General features: G+C 44.7%; 1 pseudogene; it reads right to left on the bottom strand.

Moving 5' to 3' along the window:
* Positions 1 to 10272: 10272 nt before the first annotated feature.
* Positions 10273 to 12091, bottom strand: LOC124108955 (peroxisomal targeting signal 1 receptor-like; annotated as a pseudogene).
* Positions 12092 to 12303: the final 212 nt, after the last annotated feature.

Genomic DNA, 12303 nt, shown 5'->3' with positions numbered 1-12303 from the left:
TATCTCGTTCTTTACTATACCAGATTGATTATCATAAAAGTAGCATTCCTCCTGTAGGTATAGGCAAAGTTTACCTTTTTTGGCCCCAAAAAGAGCAAGACTCCTTTGATTCTGCAGAACCACAGCAGCTAAAGAATCAAGCTGAGATTTGTATGGTTAGTATGGTTTGAGCAAGTTTCTGTAAGTCTCCTAGAAATTGGAATGGTAATTTCTGGTAATAGTACCCCTGGGAGCGAGTGTAGAATAAGGGAGGAGGGCAAAAATGAAAAAGGGAAGAATAGTATTCATGGTTCTGCAGTGTCCTTGTGGTCCTCAGAGACTGAAGGAAGATTAGTGTTCCAGCCTTGGGGAAACACAGCTTAAGAGGGCCTGTGGGTGTCTGTGTAAAAGGGCGAAGAAAACCATTTTAAATGGGAGTTATGAACCCAATATGGGATGCCTTCAAGGCAGGCCACCAAGGGAGTGGTAAGAATGACCCAATAGGGTTCAGTCCATTTTGTGGAGAGTTGGGGGGCGGTGGCTGTTGGAGGGATGTCAAATATCCCAGTTAACCAGGAGACAGAATGGGAGAAGGGGAAAAGAGAAAAAAAAGGCTTTTCCAGAACAGCGTTACTGAATTGCCAAAGAAGGTTCCTAATGTATGGAAGAATGGGTCAGAAAAGATAAGGAGCAAGGGGTAGTGGAGAATCAGAGGGTGGTTAGCTGAACAGGGAGATAGGCCATTTATATAGAAACTCAAAAAGGGAGATGTTGAGTGGCTTTTTGGGGAGGGTTCATAACCTAAGAATAGCCAAGAGAAGTAGTTTAATCCAATCTAAATGTAATTCAAGGGACAGTTTAGTGAGAATGTTCAAGGGACAGTTTAGTGAGAATGTTCAAAGGACAGTTTACTGAGAATGTTCAAGGTCCAGTTGATACATTCCCTCTTGCCAGAGGACTAGGGATGGTAGAGGATATGAAAATGCTAGGAGATGTTGAGTGCCTTAGCTACAGACTGTGAAATATGGGAAGTAAATTCATGAACATTATCACTGGAGTGAGAAGGGGAGGCTGATTTGGGGAAAAATATGTTCAACAAGGATGTTGACCTCTATACGGGCACATTTATTGGTGGTAGGAAAAGCCTCAACCCATCCTGAGAAAGTGTCAACAAGTACCAAGAGAAATTTGTACCACTTGACCAGGGGCATATGGATGAAATCCAGCTGCCAGTCAAAGCAAGGGAGATGTTCTCTTGCCTGGTGTAAAGGGAAGGCAGGTGGGTGGAGATTGGAGGTGACATTGTTTTTTTGACAGATTTCACAGGAGGCAGAGAGGATAGAGAGAAATTGTAGGTCCTCTGGAGAAAGTTTAAGGTGAGAAGTGAGAAACTATTTTAAAGATGTGGTGTTAGGTAAAAGAGGTTGTGAAGGAAGGTAAGCATCTGTTGAGTGTCAGGTGGGGAAGAGTCAATCGGGGGACAATCAAGGCATAGGACCACAGGTGGAGTAGGCTGTCAGAGGGTGGTGGCCATCCCTCAAGAGTCTGCCTTGTTGTTGCCAAATGTCACAAAGGAGGTGTCTGTCTGATGGGATTTATAATGTGTGATTCCAATGTCAATGAGAAACTTTGACGACTGTAGGAGATCAGCGATAAAGGGGGTATTAGTAATTGAAGTTCCCTTGGTGGTAAGGAATCCACACTCCTTCCAAATAGCAGAATGGGAGAGAAGTATGTGGGAAGCTTCAGTGTAGATGTTTAGGGAGGCTCCCTTTGCCAAAGTGAAGGCTCCGAGGAGGGCAACAAGGTCAGCCCACTGATTGGATGTGTTAATGGGGAGGGGAGCCGCTTCCGCAACAGAGGTTAAGAGAGACTATAATATACCCTTCCCAATGAACTCCCTCCTTGAGGAAGGAGGAGCCATCTGTGAACCATGTTTATGTTGCCTGGAGCAAGGGGCCTTCCTGTATGTGAGAGGATATGGAAGAAACTCCTCTAGAGTTTTAATGCAGGAATAGGTAAGAAGAGAAGAAGTGGAAGAGTCCTGATGAGCAGGGAGGAGAATAGCAGGGTTTAAAGGTGAGCACATGTGGAAAATAAGACTGGGATCTTCCACCAGGGAATCCTGTTGAGATAAAAGGTGATAAGAGTGATAAGGAATATAAGCCCTTGTAGGTGATGAGTTTCTTTAGGTGATGGGGAGCCAAGATGATGAGTGGGGCCCCAATAGTGAGTTTCTTTGACTCATTAATGTGTAGAGAGGCTGTGGCCAACATTTGTAGGCAAGGGGCCCATCCTGAACAGTAGGGTAAAGACCATTCCATAGATAAGCCATAGGGGCAAGGGTTGGCCCCAGCATGTGTCCAAGGACCCGTAGAGAAAATATGTGCTTATTAGCCACAAAAAGGTGAAATGGTGTGTGAGATCAGGGAGATGGAGAAAGAGAAAGTTTTGAAATCATTCTTCTGTGTTGTATTCAAGGGAAAAGTTAAATTGACACTTTTCTCCCCACCTACTCCACTTAGGCTTTTTATCAAGCCTGCAGAATCTTTTCTTCTTATTTAAATGTTAGCTTCAGTGTGGCCTTTGCCAGGGAGATTGCTGCATAGGGCTTTACAATGTAGGAGAGTTCTGGGTCCCTTGTAAGTAGAAGCTGGGTCGGGAGCAAGAGGAGCAAAGGGAAGGCTTAGAATGGGGAAAGGAGAAAGCCTGCACATAAGGGATTTTCTTCCATTTTCCTGAGCACTCACATAAGTTATGAAGTTTAGAAGGTTGAATTGGTTGATGGACCTTTAGATCAGGAGCCAAATGGAGTAGGTCTAAGTGGGTGAGGAGGTAGCTGACACATGAGTCAGATGGGATTTGGGAGTTCCCCGTGGCAAGTTGGAGTCTGGGACTGAGAGAAGGGAGTCACCCACTACTTCCCTAGTCCTAGGCTTTGGCAGTAGAGAGACTTGGTTGCCTGGCCAGGGCTTCCATGAGCTCTGCTGAAGAGTTGAGAACCAGGACCCGAAAGTGAACTCATCAAGGGGAAGGGATGAGTGAGAATCTTGGTGCTGGGCCAAGATCTAAGTACTAGAGAGGAGACTTGTTACTGCCATCTCTAGGGAGTAGACTTGTGAAGAGTAGGGGAGGGAAAGTGCAAAGACACTTACCCAAAAGAGGCCAGAATATGGAAGAAAGAAGGTATGTGATAATTGTCTTGGGCCCTCAGGCCAGGATCCCAAAGCAGCTCAAATCCCCGGAGGGGAGAGCAATGCTGATGGGAGAACAAGATTGAGTCACTGACATCAGTGAAAGAAAAGTGGCTCAGGACTAATCACACACACACACACACACACACACACACACACACACACACACACACCCCTGGAATAAGAAAGTGGATTTATTGTCAGGAACCTGACAAGGCTGCTCTGCAAAAGAGAGGGACAGCAGCAGAAAGGAGGGAGAGCAGGTATTGTGATTGGGTTAGAACATGGAGAGGGTTTTTGAAACAGATCTGAATGGGCTCGTGGTGTGAGACAATAGAAGGACTTGAAACATCCCAGACAGAAGGGTCAACCTTAGAAGGAGGTAATGGCAAGGCACTGGCAGGCAGAATAGGAGATGGTTCTAAGGTGAGGGTGAGGATCAGGGGAGTAGCATGTGGGTCTGGATGGAAGCATATATGAGGAGAGAAGAAAAGTATAGCCCCCAACTTTGTGAGGATGTCCCTTCCCATAAGTGTAACAGGGGGCACTGTGGAGTGACCAAAAAGGAGTGGGTAAAAATTAGTGAGCCAAAAATGCACACAAGGGTGGGTGTCTGTAAGAGTTGGTAGTAGGCCCTCAGAACTCCTTAAGGACTGACTATGTAGCCCTGGTGTCTAGGAGGAAGGAGACAGGCCTACCTGAAATACACAGTTACCCTTGGTTTCAATGGAGTGATGGTAGTGGTAGGGTGACGGGAACCTGGGCCTTATCTGTCCTCTGCAACTAGTCCTAAGAGTTGGAAAGGGGAACCAGAAGGGCTGGATGACCAGGGGCTGCTATGGGATCAGGGACAGTCAATGGCCCAGTGTCCCTGATGGCATTTAGGACAAGGGCCCAGAAACTTGCAAGGCTTGGGACATGTATGAGCTCAGTGACCCATCTGAACACATTTAAAGTAGGGTCTTGGTGGTCCCAAGGGACTCTTCCATGGGCCAGTGAAACCAGGGACAGATGTGGCTGGATACATGGCTTGAGCAAGCATTTGATATTTCTGCTTTCGAGCCTTCTTGTCTCTCCTGTTATACACCTTAAAGGCTACTCCCAGAACCTCATCTTTGGGAATTAGGGGCCCCCTTTTGAGGCACCTTAGTGCCTAAGTATTGGGGAAACTCTGGGAGAAAAAGCAGGTCATTGGTAGTTGTCTCCTATCTGGAGTTTCAGGGTCCAGATTAATATATTGTGTCAGGGGCTAAAAGGAAATTCTCCTTCAAAGAATAGCCTGACAGCCCCCTGGGAGACATCCTGCCTGGGAGACATCCTGCAGCTACCTATCTCCCTGGAACATCCTGCGGTTATCAAGATCATCAGACATCTTGCAGCTGGCAGTTTTACCACACACATCCAGCAATTGCTGATTAGAAAGCTTCCCTATCCCCAACATATAAATACCCCTGTGTGAACAATAAAAATTTGCAGCTTGATCAGAACTCCTGTCTTGCTGTCATCTCTCTTGTCCCTTCATTCCTCCCCACCTAGGTTCGCTGCCATCGTTGATGTGTCCTGCCGGTCGGGACAATATTGTAATAAAGCATTGGTCAGGCGATCTAAAAATGCTAAAGGGTTTTTATTCTTATTTTGGATGATTCCCTGGAGCTTTTCATAATTAATAGCCTTATGGGTTGCCTTTCTAAGTCCTACCAGGAGGCAAGTAATGAATTGGTTTCTACTAGTTATTTCTCCAGGTGAATTATAATCCCAGCTGGGGTCCCAATCAGGGATTTTTGAGAAAAACCACCAAGAGTGATTGGGAGTTGTTCCTGGTGAGACCTCTTGGCCTTGGATTAATCTCTATGGTTTTTTCCCCTATGTAGTCCCAGCAGGATCCCAAGTGCATCTACAGGCCCTGCCTCCAATGCTTACCCAGCAATAGTGAGGAACATCTGAGTATAACCTTCCTCTCAACTGGGTGAGACTAGAGACTGGGGGACACCCCACCTCTAGATTTACCTCCTATGTCTTACCATGGGTGGGTCCAGTGCCAATTGGGTGGTCAGGGGAGGTCTGATGTTCCTCAACAGCATAATTTCTAGCTTGCTCCCAAACTCATCTGCACTCCTTAGGCAGGAGGGTTTTAGACAAGATCATATGGACATCATGAAAGGTCAAATCATATGATTGGTTCAGATATTGAAACTCTTTGATATGTGTGGTGGGGCTTGAATTATAGGACCCAAGCTGCTTTTCTATCTGTAAAAGATCTGACAAAGAGAAAGGCACATGAACTCGGATTACACCATCTACCCCAGCCACCTTGCCTAGAGGATACAGAGATGCAGGTTGGGCCTGGCAGCCCATGTGTGTGTAGCAGAAGGAGAGAAGGGTGGAGGGCCAAGGGGACAGTTGTTGTGGTGGCTTCATCAGAAAGAGAATTGTGGTATGGCAGGGGCTCATCCACTGGGTAGAAGGAGGAGGAGTCCTTGGTAGGATTTTCTGTCCCTTTGGAGGCAGGCATAGAGGAGGTGAGATTTAAGAAGACTTGTGGGGGAGAGCAAGATTTGTAGAGAGAGGGCTTGTAGAGAGAAGGCCTGAATATATGATATCTCTTTCCATTTACCTGAACATTCACAATAGTTGAAAAGATCCCTGATAATATTTGGATATAGAGTACTCTTAAGCAGCCATTTAGAGTCCAAAGGATATTGAGGCAAGATCTGATTGCACAAATGGATAAGGTTTTGGAGTTTTAGGTCCAGGAGGCAGCCTAGAAGACTATGGGAGGAAATGGATGAGGAGCTGCCCATGGTGAGATATAGGAGGTGAGTCTAGAGGTGGGCCATCCCCCAGTCTCTAGTATCACCTAGTTGAGAGGAAGGTTATGCTCAGGGGATTGTCACTGCTGAGTAAGCATTGGGGGCAGGGCCTGTAGATGCACTTGGGATCCTACTGGGACTACATAGGGGCAGAAGCCATATAGATTAACCCAAGGCCAAGAGGTCTCACCAGGAACAACTCCCAATCACCCTCAGTGGTTTTTCTCAAAACTCAAGACCCAAATAAAAGACCACCTATAGACCTGGTTGACAGTAGTGATCATCTGTAGCTGTGAAAGCTGTGACTGGGGGTCCCCCCAACCACACGGTAACCCTGGGAGTGCTGGATGATTAAAGGTCATTTCCAGGGAGCTGTAGGTCAACCAGAGACAGGGGTCTTACTGAAATGTTCGGTGGTAGGTGCAGAGAGGGCATTCGGCAAAATGGAGGGCCTGGTCCCACAATGGAATTTGGATTGCGGATGCTCAGTGACCCTCAAAGAGGGGCATGGGCACACCAGGGAATTCAATCCTGGGTTTTGGCACCAATGAAAGGAAAGTAAGGAACCGGGAAACCAGTGAGTGAGAAATGAAAGACAAAGACCACGCAGAGATACACATGAGAGTTTATTTGTCAGAGTTGACAAAGGCACATCTCTCCATAGATGGAGAGAGAAAAAACAGGCTTGGGGTTTGGGACTTTTATGGGGCAGGCTCAGGGATTAGAACTGGGCGTCTCCTAATGCAGGTGATTAAGTGTGGGGTTGGTATAAGGGAGTGGTGAGCCTTTCTCAGAAAGGGGAAGGGAAACTTTTTCCTTAAAATGACAGTTGTCACTTAAAATGGCCATCCAGATGCTAAGCAAGGTCCTTACAATTATACATTATTTTTAATCCATTCATCTGTTGAAGGACACCTAGATTGGTTCCATAGCTTAGCTATTGTGAATTGAACTGCTATAATCATTGAAGTGGCTGTATCACTACAGTATTCTGATTTTAAGTCCTTTAGCTGTATGCTGAGGAGTGGGGTAACTAGGTCAAATGGTAGTTTCATTCCAAGTTTTCTGAGGAATCTCTACTGTTTTTCAGAGTGGTTGCACCAATGTGCAGTCCCATCAGCAATGTATAAGTGTACCTTTCCCCCACATCTTTGATAACCTTTATTGTTAATTATATTCTTTTTTTAAATTTATTTTTTTAGGTGTAGATGGACACAACACAATGCCTTTATTTTTATGTGGTGCTGAGGATGGAACCCAGGTCTTGCCCGTGCTAGGCAAGCGCTCTACCACTAAGCCACAATCCCAGCCCATTAATTGTATTCTTGATAATTGCCATTATGATTGGAGTGAGATGAAATCTCAGTGAAGTTTTAATTTGCGTATCTCTAATTGCTAGAAATGTTGAACATTTTTTTTATATATTTGTTGACTGATCATATTTCTTATTCTATGAAGTGAATGTTCAGTTTCTTTGCCCATTTATTGATTGTGGTATTTATTTTATTTATTTTTGGGTTAAGTTGTTTTTGAGTTCTTTGTACATCCTGGAGATTATATCTTATCTGAGATGCAGGTGGTAAAGATTTTGTCCCATTCAATACGCTCTCTCTTCATATATTTGATTATTTCCTTTGCAGAGAAGAAGCTCTTCAGTTTAATACTATCCTATTTATTGATTCTTTTTTAAAATATATTTATTTTTTAGTTGTAGTCAGACACAATACTTTTATTTTATTTATTTTTTTATGTGGTGCTGAGGATTGAACCCAGGGCATGCCAAGCGAGCGCGCTACCGCTTGAGCCACATCCCCAGCCTTTCTGTTAATTTTTTACATATGCTTGGAATGAGTGTGTGTTTTGCTGTTTTTCTTTCTTTCTTTCTTTTAATACACCCTTAATGGTTTCATTTATTTATGTAAATATTTAACATTATTGTAAAATCATTTATACATATTCATACAAAAAAATAAATTTCAGGATAAAACCTTGGGTCCATGGTAATTTGAAAAAAAGCCTCTATAACAGTGGTCCACTGTATGCTTTGAATATAACCTTTGCTGCTCTGCCCCTGCATCTTATTTTTTAAATGGACATATTTTTTTTTTCTCTTCCTACTTCTCCCTAATCTCTCCCTTTCTTTAATCTCAGGGGAAATAGGATTATGTTTCTTCCCCATCCTAGGCAGAGTTATTTGAGTACATACCCACCATGTGAAGGAAGTATTCCAGATTTTGGGAATGGTACCAGAAGATCTTACAAATAACTATTTTCCAAATTAACAAGTGAACTGCAACTCCAGATGAAAGAACATATGGAATGTAGCCTTTGAATTACCTCTATAAAAGGACTCTGTTTCTGCTGATGGGCAAGAATCAAAGCTTTCAGGACAGGAGTTCCCTGTGTTTCTCCTTTACTAACAAAGCAATAAGCCTTCTTTTTCCTTTTTCTCAAAACAATGTCTTCCTTATTGGATTGGCATCTGGGACAAGGACCAAGCTTTCAGCTACCTGATCATTCACTACTGAAGATAAGGCAAAAGTCCTAGCCATCATTTCTGGTGGTTAGTGTATCTCCCCAATGCAGGGAACAGTTGAGAAGAATCCAAGCTTCTCCATCAGCTCCCCTCAATCTTCTCTGTGTGGAGGTAATTTGAGGGAAGGCAATTTTATAACACTCACCCCTGGAAACACTTCAAGAAGTATAGCAAAGATGTATGGTGTTGCTGAAAGCTCAGTCCTTGTCCTTGGTACCAATCCAATAATGAGGACATGGCTTTGAGAAAAAGAAAAAAGAAGGTTTATTGTTTTGCTAGCAAAGAAGAAACACAGGGGACTCCTGTCCCAAAGGCTGTGATTCTGCCCAACAGCAGGAACAGAGGGCTTTTATAAAGGTGATTCAGAGACAATCACCTTTATTAGGGAGGAGAGATCAGGGAGGAGAAGATGAGAAGGTGGGAGAAGAAGATCAGGGAGAAGAAGGTTGGGAAAAAGAAAAAAAAATGTATGTTTCAAAACCGCAGGGATATAGTCAAAGCATCAAATGAATCCCTGTTACAATGATAACACTGAACCTTCTTTTTACTAGGAATTTGGCAAGATGGCAATTTCCAAACCAACTTTTTACAATTCCTACTGACAAATCTAAGAAGAAGAACAGCTGCATTAACCACATTCCTCTATTCTCACACCAAAGGCCCCAGGACAGAGTTCCTAATCTGATCCTACCTAGTCCCTCCAGGCTCACTCAACACTTAAGCTTTTCTCCTACCCCACAACTAAACAGTCTCTGCAGCAACAGACCCTAGATGTTCCTGAGGATGCCTATCAGTAAAATACTGGCATTACTGCATCAGCATTGTACTCATAAGCTATATTCCAAGATCACAGCCAGGAGAAGCCCAAAAATGACAAAATTATGAGGACCCCACAAAAACTCAGCTATTCCAGGCTAAATCAATATTTTAATGAAACACACCAGTTTCTAACACAGCCCATCCCAGACAGAATCATTGCTAGAGATATAGAGCAAATAAAGCCTATGAACAACTGCCTAAGGAAGCAGGCTATTACCAATTCTGAGTAAAAGTGCATACAGACATTACAAATTTGGTAGATCTTGTTAGAAATCACAGTTGATGATGACAATTATTCTATATCCTTGGGAACTACCCCAAAAGCAGCACCAAGAAAGGGTGTGATGGAGAGAGAAATGAATTACAGTAGATGGGGTAGAGAGAGAAGATGGGAGGGGAGGGAAGGGGAGGGGGGATAGGAAGGGGATAGGAAAGACAGCAAAATACAACAGACACTAGTATGGCAGTATGTATAAACATGGATGTGTAAACAATGTGACTCTGCAATCTGTATACGTGGTAAAAATGGGAGTTCATAACCCACTTGAATCAAATTTATGAAATATGATATGTCAGGAGCATTGTAATGTTTTGAACAACCAATAAAAAAAAAAGAAAGAAAGAAAGGGTGTGATGAATGCAGAGAGATCTGTAGCTGGATGTAAAGCCCTTAAATTACTAAGGGACTCTGATAAGAGCTCCTTTCCCTATAATTATGTAGGACCTAAAACACAAGACTATCCACCCATACAATAAGGCAGCTCCTGAGAGACCTTACAGCTTGTGGTCATTAGCCCACCCCCTTGGTAGGCCCACTGGGGGAGAGGAAGTCATATCCACAGCAGAGTCTCCTTGAAGCAGACACTCACAGGGCAGCCCATCCCACTGTCACTGGGGTGGGCCAAACATAGTGTGGAGGGATCCTGGGCATCAGTCACCCATAGGCATAACTCTGGCCTAACATACACAATACTAAACACAGTGTGCTCCAGTATTTTGTGACATGGTGCCCCCTCACTCTGAAGGCCCAGGCTCTTCCTCTGCATATTTAAGGCTTCCAGAAAGTGTTCCACAGCCTCCTGGTGAGCCCCAAGTTTAATGTAGCTGATGCCCAGGTTGTAGTGAGACCAGATATAGCCAGGCTACAGCTCAAGGGCCTCATAGTATGCAGCCATTGCTTCTTCACTCTGGTTTTCATTGGCCAGGGTGGCCCCCAGCTTATTTCAAAGCAAGTAGTCATTGGGACAAACACTGAGGGCAGCAGCAAAATGGTCCATGGCCTTGTCATACTCGCCACTCAGGTTGAAGAGGACTCCTAAGCCACATTGCACATTAGGTCAATGGAAAAATGGCCAGAAACAGCTCTTCCACTTCAAAAAACAAGGAATCAGACAACAGAGATCCCAAAATAGGCTTGCTGGGGCCCAGTCCTGCTCCACCAGTCCCTTCTTCACCAGGTGCCATTAGATGGGCATAGGCTGCTGTGTAGCACAATCAGTCTCTCAGTGTTTTCCAGGCCTATGGCTGTGGGGACTCAATGGTGAAGCTCACAGCCAGTGCTGTTAGTGTTGTCCGGTTATCTGGCTTTAGCTCCTGACACCTCCACAATGCACTGATGGCTAAAAGTTCTTGCTCTTTCTCTGCTGAGTAGTACCCAGATAATGCCAAGCTTTCATATGCTTAGAATGTTCTGTTCATTAGCCTCAAAAAGCAGCACAGAATTTGGCAGGTCCCTCTCCTGAAGCCACCATAGCCCTTCTTCAAAAGGCTAAGGGTGATCATGCAGGGAATTGTCTTCCTCAAACTGGTACCCCTTATCATACAAAGCAGATGTAAGATCATCATAGTCAGAAAACCAGGAGTGAGCCTCAGCATCCTGTTTTTCCATCTCCTCAACTCTGCCTACAACTTGTCCCAGAAATCAACATCAGACTGTATAGCTGACTTGCCTTGTTCAAACTCCATGTCAAGTGCAGATGTGTTTACTGGTCTTGTGAACTGGTCAAGCCATGCATCTAATGCCTCAGAATTAGCCAATTTGTGGTCATCCTCTTTGGCCACAAAGTCACTGGCTGTGTGCTGCAGATTCTCCTCAGGATGATAATCATCATTCCATATTATCAGTGGTGGCTATTCCCTTAGGCTCCCCCAGCACAGCTTCTCCTCAGACTGCTCTAGATATTCCTCAGCCCAGCATGCAGGGAACACAGACAAGGGGTCTGTTACTTCTGTGATGAATCCTTGGGACCAGTCAATCTCATTAGAATCCTGAGTTACATCCATAACATCTCCAGCTGCAAGAAACTCCTGGGCCCAATTCTCAGATAAGGCCAAGTCTGTCACATCAGGGGCTCTCTAGGGAGCCTGGTAGAAGTTTGACTGGATCTCTTCCAGGAAAGTCATCCATCTTGAAGGTCTAAAGGGCACGGGAAACAAGTGGTGCATTCTGTTTCTGCAGGAATCTCATCTTCAGAGCCTACTCCCAAAGGCTCGGAGACCATCTCAGAGGATGGGGTTCCAGGAGGCACGAAGTCAGACCTTCATCCCTTTTGCCAAAGGGCCTCATCCTGGGTGAAGTAGCTGGCCAGCTTCATGAGCAGGTTGGCATGATTGCCTTTAGCCTCCACCATATCCCACACTGCCAAGGTGACTGACAACTCTCTGATGGACAAAGGATGATTGGAACTGAGGTCCCAAAGCCAGACCCTCTCACAACACAGTATATTATCTGGAGGAGGTGAGCAGACATCCATTCCACACAGGCCAGGTGGCCCACCACCAACCACTCTCCACCCCTGTGCCTTGCTGTGGCCCCCATCTCTGCCAGGAGTCTGAAGGGAGCCAGTACACTCCTGGCACTCCCCTCAAAATGTTGCTGAAAGCTCTGTTCTTGCCCCCAAAGCCAATCAGAAAACGGGGACACAAAAAAATTTTGAGAAAAAGGGAAAAGAAGGCTTATTGCTTT

Source organism: Marmota monax, unplaced genomic scaffold (genome assembly GCF_021218885.2).
Source record: "Marmota monax isolate L192 unplaced genomic scaffold, Marmota_monax_Labrador192_F-V1.1 WCK01_AAM20220418_F8-fsc00414, whole genome shotgun sequence".
Classification (NCBI taxonomy): domain Eukaryota; kingdom Metazoa; phylum Chordata; class Mammalia; order Rodentia; family Sciuridae; genus Marmota; species Marmota monax.
The sequence above is the reverse complement of the archived record's forward strand: the minus strand, read 5'-3'. Positions and strand labels throughout refer to the sequence as shown.